The sequence below is a fragment of the Notamacropus eugenii genome, chromosome 3 (assembly GCF_028372415.1).
Source record: "Notamacropus eugenii isolate mMacEug1 chromosome 3, mMacEug1.pri_v2, whole genome shotgun sequence".
Classification (NCBI taxonomy): domain Eukaryota; kingdom Metazoa; phylum Chordata; class Mammalia; order Diprotodontia; family Macropodidae; genus Notamacropus; species Notamacropus eugenii.
In genome coordinates, this window is record NC_092874.1 from 246349261 (window position 1) to 246366379 (window position 17119).

Consider the following 17119-nt stretch of genomic DNA (forward strand, 5'->3'; position numbering starts at 1 on the left):
AAGAAAGACAAAGTTTATTAAAAATTCGCCATATTGAGTCGATTCTTAAGGAGTCTAAGCATTTGTAATGCTTGTATTCACAAGTGGGCCTAATAGAATCTCAGTTAAACAGAGTCTGAACTGGATTGAATCTGAGCACCTTCATAGAGGCAAGATGGAACTTAAATACAGAAAAGACTGTAGAAAGGATCTGGGGGTAGTCTGGTAGTCTAGGGTGATGGGAGGAGGGGTTTAGGGAGGGTCTTGAGAAGTCCAAGGAGGGGGTGACTGGTCAAGGATTGGAAACAGCTGGAGGTAATTGGGAGATATCAGACAATGAAGGGTTTGGGTGGGAAGCAGGTGGAGCAATCCAGAGGCAACAGACAATGGAAGGCCAGGATAGGCCAAGGGCAACAGATTTGAATATGAAAGGCCAGATTAAATGGGAAGTTCAAGGAGGTTCCCAGAGTCTGAACCCCATCAACATCTTTTGTTATTTTATTAATGAGGCACTGGTTCTCAACAGTTGTGATTTTTGCTTTAGGGTTTACTCTTTGGAAGTGTTTGTTTGGTCAAATGAGAACCTGGGTAGCCCCTAAGGAGACCCCTGGCTTTGAAAACCCAGATGTTGGTGCTGTCCTCTCTGGTAGCTAAGTATGTATGTAATGGTCAGACAGTTGGATCTGTCTGTTGATTTATGATGTATGTATTGCTGATGCTGGACAGTTGGAAGCTTGTCTGTTGATTTTGATTTCTCTGTATTTTCTCTGAAGTTCAGGGTGCTGACTCCCCTGAACTAAGTTAATGATACATGTGCTTGATTAAAGTGATTGTTGACCCCTCAAAAGTTACTTTCCTTTTAGAAAAGCAGATCAATGAACCTATGTTAGCAGGCCCTTCTGTGTATATTGGGGTCCTTGCTTTTATATTGGTGAGTCAAGTCAAGGAGCAGGCACTGTGCTAAGCAACAAGCTAGGGATATAAAGGGGGGGAAAGTACATGCTTCACAAACTCACAGTCTAATGGGCAGACAACATGCAAACAGCACTGTATAGATAAGACATAGACAAGGTAAATTGGAAATGATTTTAGAGGGAGGGCATTAGTCATAAGGGGATTGAGGAAGGCTTCTTGTAGAAGGTGGCATTTTAACTATATCTAAAGGGAGTCAGGGAAGCCAAAAGACAGATAAGGAAGGAGAGTATTCCATGCATGGGGGACAGCCAGTGAAAATGCCCACAGCCTGGAGATGGAGTAACATATGTAAGGGACAGCAAGGAGATCATTGTCATTGGATTGAACAGTAAAGGTAAGAAGGCTAGAAATGTAGGAAGGATTTCAACAATGAAGGGCTTTAAAAGCCATACAGAAGATTTTATATTTGTTCCTACAGGTAACAGTGAATAACTGAAGTTAAGTGAGTGGAGATGGGGGTGGGGAGATGGTGTGGTGATATGATCAGATTTGGGCTGAGGAAGATCCTTTTGTTCTCTGAGTGGAGGATGGACTGAAGTGGGATGGGGTGGGGGTGGGGTGGGAGATTTGAGTCAGGGACATCCACTAGAAAGTGATTGCAATGAGGTGATGTAGGACTCCATTAGAGTACAAGTAGTACTTAGCAAAGAAGAAATAAATTAAATGTAAATTAGTGAACCACTACTTAGAATTCACAAGATCATAAGAAAGCAGGAACAAGACAGGAACGTGTATATGCCAACAATTAGTATGTAACTAGGCAACAGCAACCATTAAATCAAAATCAGTTGCACATGCACATTACCACATGAATATGTGCCTAATGCAATAATTAGCAGCATTGAAACAGGTACTCTGAATTTATTATATTCTGATGAAGGAGAAGATTCATTTTGAGTGAGTGAATTTCCATCAGAAAGACCAAAACAAGGTAAAATAAATATAGAAAATAGAATTATTAATTTGAAAAAATTCAAAGAAACATGAAGATATTTTACAAATATGAGTGTATGAAAAATAAATGTTAAGAAAGAAAAACTTCCTCCAAAAAGCCATCCTGAAACCAAACTAAAATTTTGTTCAAACTGGATACACACACACACACACACACACACACATACATATATACATACTTATATATATATATACATGTATATATATGTATATACACACACCCATAAATACACATTATATATTTAAACAGAGTAAGGGAGCCCAGTGCAATCATTGTAAGATTCCACTTAAGGAAATATAAAAGAAAGAAGAAAAATTTTTAAAGTGCTTAACAGGCTGTTGCAATCAAAGCTTCCCTTATTTAGCAGCTTGCTTTAGCTACATAGGACATCAAGGACAGGAAACAGGGAGTTGAGGGTGATATGTGACTGTCAGTGGGAGAATCTACTTCTTCATGGATGGACAGAGGAGGCCATAGGAAGGAGTTGTTAACTTGGGCTGGTCCCATGCCTCCTCAGGAATTGCAGGTCACCATCTCTGCTACTCCCAGTTTGCACCTGGATGAGCAATGCTGGTCCCAGAATACCTTTAGTTCTCAGTCTGAATGGTTTCACCATCTCCTAGGAACCCAGCTATTGTATTGCCAGTGCTGGCATGACCCTGTATCATACTGTTTTTTAAAATTAAATTTATTTTAATTATTTTTAGTTTTTTGCTTTCCCTTTTATAAGATTTTGAGTTCTAAATTTCCCCCCTTCTTCCCTTTCCCCCTTCCCAATGGCATGCAATCTGATATAAGATATACATGTGCAATCATATTAAACATATTTCCACATTAGTCATGTTGTGAAAGAAGAATGAGAACAAAAGGGAAAAACCACAAGAAAGGAAAAAAAGAGAAAATAGTCTGCTTCCATCTGCATGCAGACTTCACAGTTATTTCTCTGGATGTGGATAGTGTTTTCCATCATGAGTCTTTTGGAATCACCTTAGATCGTTGTATTGCTGAGAAGAGCTAAGTCAATCAAAGTTGGTCATTACACAATGTTGCTGTTACCGTGTACAATGTTCTTCTGGTTCTGCTTACTTCACTCAGCATCTGTTCGTGTAAATCTTTCCAGGTTTTTCTGAAATCCACCTGCTCATCATTTCTTATGAAACAATAGTATTTTATTACATTCATATACTACAACTTGTTCAGCCATTTCCCAGTTGATGGGCATCCCCTCAATTTCCAATTCTTGGTCACCACAAAAAAAGCTGCTATCCATATTTTTGTACATGTGAGTTCTTTCCCCTTTTTAATAATCTCTTTGGGATACAAACCTAGAAATGGTATTGCTGGATCAGAGGTTATGCACAGTTTCCCTCTATCATGATCTTGTCATACTCTATGTGATGTATCCCTATGATAAATTTTGCTGTAGCCCTTCTGATGACCTATATCCTCTTTCTAAACTGAAAAACATCTGAGATCAAGGGAAAAACCACAAGAACCTGGGGAATGTTGGGCAAAGTGATTGGCCAGCAGGAAGGTATCCAATTAGGTATCAGTTTTCCTGTTAGTGAGACTAAGCCTGCATTACATTTGTAAGTTCTATCTAACTACTTCACCATCAGATTAGCTTTAAAAAGGAGTGTTTATTTTAAAGATATAACAAGAGCAAAGGTATAAACATTTCCTCTCATCACCTGGTAGGACGTAATCTTCCTACGTCTCTGGGAAGAGCAGAGGCATTAGGTTTACATTTAATTCAGTTCTTATATATCATTAGTTCCACCAAATTCCTCCCCATCCCCTTTCTGCCCTAATTCCCTTTCATCCCAGGACCCTGGCTTCTCAGAGCCTCCCTATTGGGCTGGTTGCAACATCTGGCCTGGAATACTGAACTCCAAGGTCCCCATGGCTTGAGCTCCTGGGTCAGAGCCTCCATTTTCTGCACCTAAAATGGAAACCAACAAATAAAACAGACTAAAATCCCAAGACATTTTTTGGGCATATGGTCTGCGAAAAGAGGAAGGTGGTTCTCAGGCTCTCCCTCAGTTTACTGCTGGAGGTGGTGCAATGGATAGAGCCCTGGGCTTCCCAGTAGCAAGAACTGAGTCCAAATTTAGCCTCAGTCACTTACTAGCTGTGTAAACCTAAGCAAGCCACTGACCCTCTAACTGCTCAACTTACCTCAACTGTAAAGTGAGGATAATAGTAATGCTGCCTTCTCAGGGTTGTTATGAGGATCTAATGCAAGAATATTTGTAAAGTTTTCAGTGCAAGAGACATGGCTGATGGAGAGAATGTGAGAAATACAGAAGAGGTGTCCATTACACCATTCTCAGTAAGGACATCTACTCCTGGGTACCCTTGGCAACTGGTATGAAAATGATTTTATAGAGATGGGACAGGAGATTTGGTTGAAGGCAGTGTGTTTATTCTGGGAAGGGAAGGAAATGGAAGAGAAGGGAAGGCAAGATAAGAAAAGGTAAGGTAAAGTAAAGGGAAGCAATGCAAAGGAAGGGAAGGAAAGGGAAAGGAAGGGAAGAGAGAGCAAGGGAAGAGGAAAAAGGGAAGGGAAGGGAAAAAAGGGAAGGCAAAGGAAGACAAGGGAAGGTGAGGGGCAAGGAAAAACAAAGGCAAGGCAAAAGAAGGAAAGGGAAAGGGAAGTCAAGGTAAGAGAAACAAGGGAAGGGAAGCAAAATCTCATCAAAAAGGCTATGGACGCAGAAGAAAGCAAGAAGGACAAAAGGAAGGGATGGGATAGGGACTATAATAAGCTGAAACCAAAAGAAATTAAAGGGTGAATGAAAACGTTAAGTTGCTCTTGAAGATATGTCACACAAGCGCTGTTATTTCACACAACTTTCCCCTCCCTCCTCCCATTTCAGAAATTGAATAGTTCCCTGTAATCTCTGTAAGGACATCCACTCCTGGGCACAGAGCATGGCATCCTTCTCAACTTATATAAGAAACTATTCTAGAGATGGGACAAGAGATTCAACAGAAGGCAATGTACTTATTCTCATGGAGCTTAGATGGAGGGACTCAAGCAGCTTAGTCATTCAACCTGTGCAGAGAAACAGGATCCAGATGCTTTGGAGATTAATTAAAAGGGGGCCACCCTAAAGCAGACAAAGTAATGAAGAAGTAGGAATAAATCTTGCCAGGGCCTAGAAACTTGTATTAGGCATTTGCCCAGGACATGGCAGTGAGGAGAGCCTCAGCAGAGTTAGAATTTTAGCGGAGACTATGCATTGAAAGAGATGTGTTTCTTTGGACTCAGTGATAGCATCAGATACAGCAGTGAAAACATCTTCTTAAAATGAAGTGATCTAATGGAGAAAAAAAGCTTAAAGGGGAAGACCCAAGCTGGCTTTCAAGTCCCCTCTTACTTCCTCCTCCAAGAGTGTCCTCATGTCAAATAATTCAAAACTGTAGAGCATGCCAATAGCTTTGGGTCAAGACCGGTTCTGAACTAATGTGCAAATTGAATCATGAGGTTCTTTCCATGTAAAGCCCTCAGGACTATGGATTGGGAATTGTGTCCATTCTATTACCTCTTTATTTCCCCTGGCATCTGTACGCCATGTTTCTGAATGCCCAAACTGCTCTTATTCTGTAGGCACATTTCATAGGGATATCTCCTAAGTATTTACTCAAATGGTTTATCAAAAGAAAAAAAAATTAGCTGTGTTGAGAAAAAATACCAGAACTCCCAGAATGGGTCAGTAGGGTTGAACCCGTACATAAGGAGCCACCTGCATAGCACATGGGACAAGGAAGAAGCCTCATATGTGGTTTGATTCCATGCTAACATATTAAATGATCCTAAAAAGAGGATCCTATTTGGAGGAAGAAGAGAAGGAGAAGGATGGAAAGAAGAAGGAGGAGGAAGAGGAAAGAAATTGGAGAAGGAGGAGCTTAGAAAAAGGAAAATGACATAAAAATGAACAGCCATTGAATCTACAATATGAGATTAAACTTGCTTTGCTTGGCCCTAGTGGATGAGCAGAAGTTTCAGATAAATGCAGTCTAAATACAAAGAAGGATTTCTTAGCAATTAGCCCTTTCCCAAAGTGGAATGAATTGCTGTAGCATGTAGTGAGTATCCCCACACTGGAGATGAGATGATTGGTTTGGGATGTTGTAGTAAGGATTCTTGTTCCAGTATAGACTGTGCCAGATGACCTCTGAAGTCACTTCCAACTCTGAGGTTCTATGATTCTAGATCCACATGGGCTATTCCATTGCCCTACACTGTCCACTTCATAGGTCTAGGCCTGAAACAGACCTCAGGGGCAATCTAGTCCAACCATCTCATTTTACAGATAGGAAAACTGAGGCTAGAGAGGCTAGCATCAGCTTTCATCCCTCATCCTTGATTTTCCAATCTCCATTTTTATTTATGATCCCATTATAAGCTTTACCTGGTGGGGAGATGAAAATAGAAAGAGGGAACAGAAATTCCCAAATCCTCCAATCCTTTCTCAGCCCCAAGGGTACATTTTTTTGGTTGCCAAGGTCATGGCCACAGTGGCCCAGAGTACAGAGTGGACTGCTCTTGTTCCACCAGAATTATCCCTCAGCCAGGCTAATCTTAGAAGTTTCTTCTGAGTCATGGGGGATGGGTGGGAACTGGATTACAGACAAAAGGGACAGGGCAGGAGATTGTCCTCTGAGTTTTGCCTCCTACTTCACTTTCTTTCTATTTTGGTCGCTCTTTTCCTCTCTCCTCCTTCCACCCCCTCCCCCTAGCTCCCTGCTACATTCTTAGGCTTTTTCACAATAATCAAACAAAACAAGTTCCATTTGAGAGTAATGTTTTCCAGAAAGCTTCAGAGGAACTGGGAAGACCTCCGTGAATGGATGCAGAGAGAAGTGAGCAGAACGAGGAAAGCAACTTATACGCTAATTACATTATTGACAGAGTGGGGGGCTGGAGGGGGGGGAAGCTTAAAAAAACTTTCAGAACTTTGATCAATACAGTGATAAATCCTGATTCTAAAAGAAAAATAAAACTTAACACTTCTTGACAGAGAAGGGATGAGTTTAAAATGCAGAAAGAGAAATAGATTTTTGGACATAACAAATGTGAAAATTTGTTTTGCCAAATATGCAACTAAATGTTCAGGACATTATTTTTCAGATTAAAAAAGTTACCAAGTGGAGGAGAGGGGATTATTTTTTTAAAATGCTAGTTAATTGAAAAAAGGAAAATAAATGAGAGAGAGAATAAGATATTTCCCAAATGCTGAGGGGCCGAATTTTTATTTCCAAATGAAACTCTTAAGCAAACACCTCTATTGACTACAGAGAAAGACCTGGCTGGGAAGAAGGTTTATGAAGTGTGGTGATGTATGAGCCAATCTGGCCCTGTATGAGCTTAGGTTAATTGAGTCAATCAGAAAGCTTGTTTTCCTTAGTTCCAATATGCTGGACACTTATCAGACCTGTAAACAAAAACAGCAAAGAGGTGGAGTGTTGAGGGAGTAGGTGACAGATCCCTTCAGTAAATGAAAGGAAAGTTTTATTATTTCAGACAGCAGGAAATAAAAATGAGCAGGAATATTAACTTCCAAAGCCCCCAAAGTGTACTTTTAACCTTGTTATTAGCTTTCTTTAGGTGATGGTGATAGAGATGTTTATTTTTAAGTCACTACAGCTCCATATTCTATGGATTGGCTCATCTTTTCATACTGTTCAAAAACTGTGAAAGAAGGAAAGAAAATAAAGAAAGAAAGGAATGAAGGAAAGAAGGAAGGAAGGAAAAAAGAATGAAAGAAACAAATAAAAAAAGAAAGATTTTGAACACAAAGCACGCGTACTTTGCACTGAAAATGCCCTCAGGCCATGCAACTAATGTGAAAAGGGGTCCGGGTCCCAAGTGGAAAAAAATTTAAGAAGCCCTGGCATAAACCACAAGAGCCTCAAGTGTTCTTTGTCTTATATTTATCAGTTTTGTTTTACTACTTCAGTTTTTATTTCCAAACCAGCAGAATTTTTTTTAAGCATATTTTTTTTTCTTCAAGAGGTTGTGTAGAATGGGGGAAATGGCAGTGGCTAGGAAGCCAGGAGATTGGGGTTGTAATTCTAAATCAAATTGGCTATATGACCCAGAGCAAGTCACTGCAACTCTTGGAGCCTTTTTCTTCATCTGTAAAATGAAGGGATTGAACTAGACCAGAGGTTCTTAATCATTTATTTTGTGGCCATGGACTCCTCTGGCACTCAGGAGAAGCTGATGGACCCCTTCTCAGAGAAATTTTTCTAAATGCATAAAAAATTACATAGGATTATAAAGGAAACCAATTATATTGAAATTCAGTCATTGAAATATTTTTTTTAAAAAGAATTTCAAGGCTCCCAAGTTAAGGGCCCTTGAACTAGGTCTCCTCAAATCCTAGCCTAAAATGCCATGCTATGGTTCTTCCATATTTCAGATGTATATAACCTTGTTGGTAAGTGTATGCTCTCCACCAGTGGTATAGTTGCGGCCTCAACCAATCACAACACCTACATACTTCAATGGCTGGTTTTCAAAAATTTCAAAATTTCCTTACCCCATTGTCAACCTGGCAATGAAACTCTCCAAAAGTAGCAAGGTGGGATGACAGCAATGTTATTCATCATTAATCCTGTCCTCCATGCCTATCTAGCTCGGTTGAATTTGTTAGAGCTTGTCCCCTGGCATAGCCTTCAAAGTCCTATCCATACCCCCCACAATAAGGAACTGAATTATACTTTTAGGAGATGTATGATGCTATGTGATTCAAGGGGTGGGAGTGAGAAAACACTTGGGGGATGTCAAAATGGTGGCTGTATCCTGAAGCTAGCTTTAGGACAGCTTTTAAAAGGATCATCAATGTTGAGATTCAGTTAAGTATAAGAGCTGATTAGCCACCAAGTTAAAAACATCGCCTTTTCCATGTCATCTGAGCACAGTGGAATATGATCTTGGGTTCTTGGTAGGAAATTCCATCCTGGCTTCTTAAGTATTACTTTCTTTAAACTTACAAAAGTGAAACAACAAAAATGTTTTTCTCATGTCCTCCCACTAATCTCTTTCCCATTTAGCCTTTGTGCCATTGAAGTGGTAGAGGAAATTAATAACATTTAAGTAGATGAAAACTCACCTGCTGAAAAAGTTACGGTATATAAAGGTATTAACTACAAATTGAACTCTGCCAGCTAGTGCCACACGTGTAAGCCACTCTCCCAAGACCTGTCTGAGTTCACAGGGTGGTTGAAGGTGATCTTGGAGGGCAGTGGTCTCCACAGAGGCTGCTCAAAGTCATATCCAGTGACAGGATTTTTTACCCCACACTTAAGGAGCCTGAGCAACTTGGCTTCAGGACATTTTTTAAAATAAAGTTTCATTATGATTGTTTTTAAGCCATAAAGGCTTTCTATTTACCCAAAGAGGGAATTACCTATGAGGTATGACTGGAGGGGTCCTGCAAGGTTCTAAAATACATCTTCCACCAGCCTATCACAGCACTGCACTTGCTGTTGAATTACCATGAATTCTGCTACATCTCTCCTTTGTATCAGTTAAGATAGCACAGTCAACCAACAAATATTATCCTTATTCTATATTCTTTACCTTGCAAGGCTCTACTAGCAGGAATAGAAGATTTGATTCTTGCCCTCAAGGAGCTTATAATCTAGGTGTGGTAGTAAGGTGTGTGTGTGTGTGTGTGTGTGTGTGTGTGTGTGTGTGATATTATCATTGTTGTTCAGTTGTTTTCAGTTGTGTCCAATTCTTCGAGACCCCATTTGGGGTTTTCTTGGCAAAGATACCGAAATGGTTTGGCATTTTATTCTCCAGCTCATTGTGAAAATGAGGAAACTGAGGCAAACAGAGTTAAGTGACTTGCCTAGGATAACACAAGTAGTAAGTATCTGAGGTCAGATTTTTAACTCAGGAAATTGAGTCTTCCTGACTCCAGACCTGGTGCTCTATCCACTGTGTCATCTAGGTGCCCCAAAAGCTTATTATATATTACATGATATACAATACATATTTTATCATATACTATATAGTATACACTATATATAGCATATTATATGTGGTGTATACTATAGATACTATAATATATATCTATATATTGCTATTATAGAACATATAGTATATATAGATCCTATAATACACGTATAATATATTATATACAATATATGGAAACTGTTATACATATAGATAAAATGTTATCTATCAATATGTTAATATTACAGATATAGCTAGAAAAATATATACATAGATATAATAGATTACATATATTATATATCAAATATATAATACACCTAGTATGTAATATAGAGATATATGTGTACATGTACATACACACATTGATATCAGAAACTGGGGTTGGAGTTTTTTTGTGGGGTTTTAAAAATTTTTTGCCTTTCTTTGTAAACCCAGCCCTTGGCCATAGAGTCTGACACACACTGGATACTTAAGAAGTGCTTATTGAATTGAATTGAATAGATTGGATTAACTAATCTGTAAGGTACCATATGACTTTAGATCACAGAATTTCTTTTTTTTATTTTTAAAATTTTCATTTAATTTTAATCGTTCATTTAAAAAAAATTTGAGTTCCAAATTCTTTCCCTTTCTCCTTCACCTCCTCCCTCGCTGAAAAAGCAAGCAATTAGCTATAGATTATAGATGTGCAGTAATGCAAAGTACATTTCTATATTAGTCATGTTAAAGCAAGATTCTTAATCTATTTTGTGTCATGGACCCCTTTGGGGAGTCTACTGGAACCTATGGATCCTTTCCCAGAATAATGTTTTTTAATCACAACTGGAGTTGAAAACTAGCTCTGCTTGGTATTGACTTGAGTGGAACATCCTACCTCATCCAGGATGAGCTGATCATGTGAAATCTCATCACCATCTGATTGACTCAGTTTTTTGATGCTCACCATCTTCTCAGCTCCCTTAGTTGCTTCTCTCCTCTAACTGGAGAGCTGGAGGGTGAAGCAATAAACTCTTCCCAGTGCCTTTCTTTATAGAAGACTCAGAGCAGACCTTTCTAAACTTAAATACTAAAACTTAAATACAAAATAAGAAAAGAAAAGTAAAAAACTACTTGAAATAATAAACAACTTTGGCAAAGTTGCAGGTTACAAAATAAACCCACACAAATCTTCTGCATTCCTATATATTAGCAACAAAGTCCAACAGCAAGAGATAGAAAGAGAAATCCCGTTTAAAGCTAGGGTAGACACCATAAAATACTTAGGAGTTTACCTGCCAAAACAAATCTAGGGATTATATGAACACAATTACAAGACACTTTTTGCACAAATAAAATCAGATTTAAGTAAGTGGAAACACATCAGTTGCTCATGGGTAGGCCGTGCTAATATAATAAAAATGACAATTCTACCTAAATTAATTTACTTATTTAGTGCCATACCAATTAAACTATCAGATAATTATTTTCTAGAGCTGGATAAAATAATATCAAAATTCATTTGGAAGAACAAAAGGCCCAGAATATCAAAGGGACTAATGAAAAGAAATGCTTGGGAAGGTGGCCTAGCACTACCAGACCTCAAACTGTACTATAAAGCAGCAATTGTCAAAACCACTTGGTATTGGCTAAGAAAGAGAGAGGTAGACAAGTGGAATAGACTTGGCACTCAAGACTCAGTAGGCAAGGAATATAGCAACCTCCTGTTTGATAAACCCAAGGACCCCAGCTTCTGGGATAAGAACTCACTGTTTGACAAAAATTGCTGGGAAAACTGGATAACAGTGTGGTGGAAATTAGGCATAGACCCATGCTTGACACCGTACGCAAGAATAAACTTCAAGTGGGTACAGGATTTAGGTATAAAGATTGACACCATGAATAAACTGGAAGAGTAAGGAATAGTGTATTTATCAGATTTATGGAGAAGGGAAGAATTTTTTACTAAAGAAGAGATAGAAAGCATTATGAAATGCAAGATGGATAATTTTGATTACATTAAACTGAAAAGTTTTTGCACAACCAAACCCAATGCAACCAAAATCCGGAGGGATGTAGTAAAGTGGGAAAGAATTTTTACAGCTAAGCTCGGGGATAAGGGCCTCATTTCTAGAATATATAGAGAACTGACTCAAATGTATAACCATACAAGTCACTCCCCAATTGATAAATGGTCAAAGGATATGAACAGGTGATTTTCAGAGGAAGAAATTAAAGATATCTATAATCATATGAAAAAATGCTCTAAATAACTATTGATTAGAGAGATGCAAATCAAAACAACTCTGAGGTACCACATCACACCTATAAGATTGGCAAACATGACAGAACAAGGAAATGAAAAATGCTGGAGAGGATGTGGGAGAGTTGGAACACTAATTCATTGTTGGTGGAGCTGCGAGCTCATCCAGCCATTCTGGAGAGCAATTTGGAACTATGCCCAAAGGGCTACAAAAATGTGCATACCCTTTGACCCAGCAATATCGCTACTAGGACTGTATCCCCAAGAGATCATAAAAATGGGAAAGAGTCCCACATGTACAAAAATATTTATAGCAGCACTCTTTGTAGTTACCAAAAACTGGAAGTCAAGGAGATGCCCATCAGTTGGGGAATGGTTGAATAAATTATGGTATATGAATGTAATGGAGTACTATTGTGCCATAAGAAATAAGAAGACTTCAGAGAGGCCTGGAAGGACTTATGTGATCTGATGCTGAGTGAAAGGAGCAGAACCAGGAGAACTTTGTGCACAGCAACGATCACAGTGTGCGAGAGTTTTTTCTGGTAGACTTGGAATTTCATAATAACGCAAGAACTTATTAAAAAAAAAATCCCAATGGTGGTTTTCTAAAGCAAAATGTCTTCCACACTCAGAGAAAGAAATATGGAAGTCATTTGCAAAATGTAGCAGATCATATTTGTGTGTGTGTGTGTATTTTTGTGTATCATGTTTTGATTTGTTATATGATTTCTTCCATTTATTTTAGTTCGACTACATAGTATGACTATAGTGAAAATGTACTCAATAGGAAAGTATATGTAGAACTTATACAGAATTGTGTGCTGTCATGGGGAGGGAGGGGGGTGGTGGGGAGTAGGTGTTGGGGGGTAAAAATCTAAGTTTTATGGTAGTGATTGTAAAACATTAAAAAAACATAATAAAAAAATAAGAAAAGAAAAAAAAAATTGCCATGAGCACAGCAGAACATAAGAGAGAATCAAAATACACAGCAATACATTTTCATTTCAAGAAAGCCTATATAATCAGTACGATGCATTGTGTTCAGAGCTGCCATCATTTCTTTGTTTCCCTGTAAGTTTTCTTTTGTTCTCTGCTGTGCCCCTTCCTCTCCCTCACCCCAAGAAAGCTGTAATTAAGCATGGACACACACATACACAAACACACACACATATACATCCATACACATATATACACATATATACATACATACACATACATGTACTTAAATATCTATAATCATACTCATATATAGATACATTCATATGCATCTATTTAAGACTGTACTATACTTGTCTGTACTCTGTTTTTCTAAGGTTGGATAACATTTTCCCTCATAAGTCCAGGCCTTTCCATATTTTTCAAAGTTCACCAACACAGCACTTCACAACACAACACAGCAATATTCCAAACTTATACCGTCTAGTTATTTTAAATGGTCTAAAACACTGATCAATATGGCTGACACAATTGGGTAGTTTTCTGATTTTTCTTTTTTGATTAAATTTATTTGAGCTTTAACTTTGTCTGAAATCATGATTACTACCCCTGCTTTTTTTTCTAGTAAGTTCTACTCCTGATCTTTATTTTATATTTGTGTGTATCTCTTCTTTCCTATCCCTCCTGACTCCTTTACTTTACTTCTGTCTGCTACCTTGCCCCTCCTATTACTTAAGCTACAAAGTTCCCTCCCTTTTCCTGCACCTCCCCACACTCTTTCCCCTTACCCTCTTGTTTCCATCTGAATTTAGAAGATTTTATAGATATATGTTTGTATGTACACACACACACATATGTATATTTGTGTATATATATATGTATATATGTGTGTGTATATATATATATATTTCCCTCTTTCATTCATTCTGGATGAGAGTAGGGTTCCAGAAATGCCAGCCCTCCTCCCCATCTAATTCTTCTTTGTCAGTTCTTATTCTTGAAACTCATTTTTTTAAGATAATTACTTTTTACTTTTTCCTAAATGGTTTTACTTTTTAGAGTCACATCATACTCAGGTCTACCCCAGTCTTTCTTTTGAACTACCTGACTACTAATATCAATCTTAGACATACATTTTACATTTCTTCATATGGAAAGCAAACAGTCTGTCCTTATTAAGTCCCTTGTAATTAGTCTTTGATGTGTACCTTATATTTCTCTTGGATCTTGTATGTCAAATTTTCTATTAAGTTCAGAGGTTTTGTTTTGTTTTGCTTTTTTGCAACAAAAATCTGAAAATCTGGCAATTCACTGAATGTCCCATTTTTTTTCATTCAGGGTTGTGCTTAACTTTGCTGGGTATAGATCACAGAATTTCAAAGCTGGAAGAAATTTCATGGTCCTTGATTCTTTGCTCTTTTATCTCTAATTCTTTTTCTCCGAAACTTTATTCATTATCATGGGACCTCAGATCTAGTTCTACCCCCTTCATCTTACAAAAGAATAAATGAAGACCACGCAAAGTTAAGTGACTAATACTGCATTTCCTAATAACTAGTGGCTTGGTAGAAGAAGGAAGGAAGGAAACAAGCAATTATTAAGCATCTATTGTGTTCTAGGCACTGTGATAAACACATCACAAATATTATCTCATTTGATCTTCACAACAATCCTGGCAGGAAGGTGCTATTTTTATTCCCATTTCATGCTGAGGAAGCAAAGGTTAAGGGACTTGCCCAGGATCACACAGCTAGTAAGTATATGAGGCTCCTGACTCCAGGCCCTGTACTCTATCCATTGTGCCACACACATCTCTGTAGACAGTTTCTTTTAAATACATTTAAAATATAATTCAATTTGCTATTCAAATTTAAAAAATTGCTACTCTGAATTTTACAAATATTTACAAATATGAATTTTATCTACAGACTTAGTGAATTCTCTTCAATTTTTTGATATTGGTAATTTGGCTTTTCTCTTTTTTTAAAAAAATCACTCTGTGTATCACCATGTATGTATTATTCTAAGCACTGCTTTTGCTGCATTCTAAAAGTTTAGATATGCTATCATGTTGTTATTTTCTTTGATGAATTTCTATGTGTCTATTATTTTTGCTTTGCCATACCAATTATTTAGGATTAAATTATTAAATTAAATCATGACTTCAAATTCTTTCTGCAAATTGCTTTTTACTGACTATAATTTATTGTATTGTGGTTAGTAATGCATATATTCAATATTTCTGCATTTATAAAGTTCTAGAAATGTGTCCAATTTTTGTAAAGGTGCCAAGAACAGCTGAGAAATAGATAAACCCCTTTTTATTCTCACATTCATTTATTGCAAGGGATCTAGTACACCTTTCTTTTCTGAAATTCTTTTCAGGTCCTTAACTTCTTTCTTGTTTAACATTTTGTTAGATTTGTCTAGGTCATAAAGGGACACATTGAGTCCTAAGTATTATAGTTTTGCTATTTCTTTTTTTAATTCAATCCGCTTTTCCTCTAAGTATCAGATTCTATGTCATTTAATGAATATATATTAAGTTTAAATATTATTTTATTGTCTATGATGCCTTGAAACATAATGTAGTTTCTCTGTTTATCTCTTTTAATCATATCAATTTTTGCTGTTGCCTTGCCTGGAATTTTGATTTCTATCCTGGCTTTTTTAGTTCACTTGATAAACTCAATTTTGTTCAAGTTCTTAACTTAACTCTGTGATCTTTGTTTCAACATATTGTCTAGTTCGATTCTCTAATCTATATTACTATCCTCTGTTTTCTAGGTGAGTTCATCTCAGTTGTGCTCATCATTATGATTGTTAACTGTATATTTCCTTCCATGATATCCTTATACTTTTTCTTCATTGACTCTTTCCCACATCTCCTACCAACCCCTTTAAAAAGAAGGTGGTGAAAAGGAGGAATATAACCAGCAAGAGTGATATAAAATTGAATCTATCTGCTTCCACTCCATTGTCTCTTCTTTCTTGCCCTAAGAATGTGACCTTTGCTTCTCTGATCACATACAGTTTTTTCTGTCTAGTCCCCCACCTCCCTGATTCTGCATTCAGTCTTAAAACCTCTTTCCTCTCTCCCTCCCCAATTCTTTCACTCTTTGTGTTTAATGTATTTCTATATTGATTGTCTGATTTTGATGAATGGTTTTGATAAGAATGAAATTCATGTGATACATACTCTTCCCATCCCATCCACCATGTTTGTAGGCTTTTTGTGTACCCTAATTATTAGAAATAGTAACTTTCATTTCCTTCCTCACTTCGTTAGTAATGTAGTTTTTTTCTTCCCTTTGGTTTCCTTACATAAAATCATCAAAACAGCAGAAACTAAACCCATATAACTTCTATTTTTCTTATTTTTCTCTGTAACTCTTAAAGACATTAGGGTTGTAAAAAAAAACCCACTTGTCTCTTCTCCCTTTTAATATTTAAGTATGTCATCATCATTTAGCCTCTTCAAATTGCTGAAATATATTTACCTTTCTAATGACAGAAATTATTTTAATATTATATTAATAAATAGTAATTAAATTGGGATCCAGGTTTTTCTCCTCTGCTCCTTCATTGAAGCCTAGCTGCTATAGAAGGTCAGCTTCTATAGGACATGACTGATTGAGATTATTCCTAGACCTCTGGGAATATGCTCTTCCATGTTGGGCCAGAACCCACCCAACTAGAAGAACTTACTTCTGTTTAGAGTGTAAAGAGTATCCAGTCCAGACAAGTTCTTACCCTGCGAAAATGAGTCCCTGTCCTTGCACCCCTCCATTGGAGTTTAAGGTGACCCAGCTCATGAAGGAGAAAATCAACCAGAGTGGTCTGGTTGGAGATGGATTCCCCTGTCCAGATTGCTGGAGGTGGATGGGTCTCATGATCAAGTCGAGTTCTCAGCAGGAGGAATGGAAGTCTTCTAGTCCACTTCCTTATTAAATGTTCACCAATCAGTGTTGATTTTCACTTTTCAGGGGCATTTCCTTTTACAAAGGTATTTAATGCATTCAGTGTCTCCATTGGGACTCTTTGGTCTCAGAGAGAA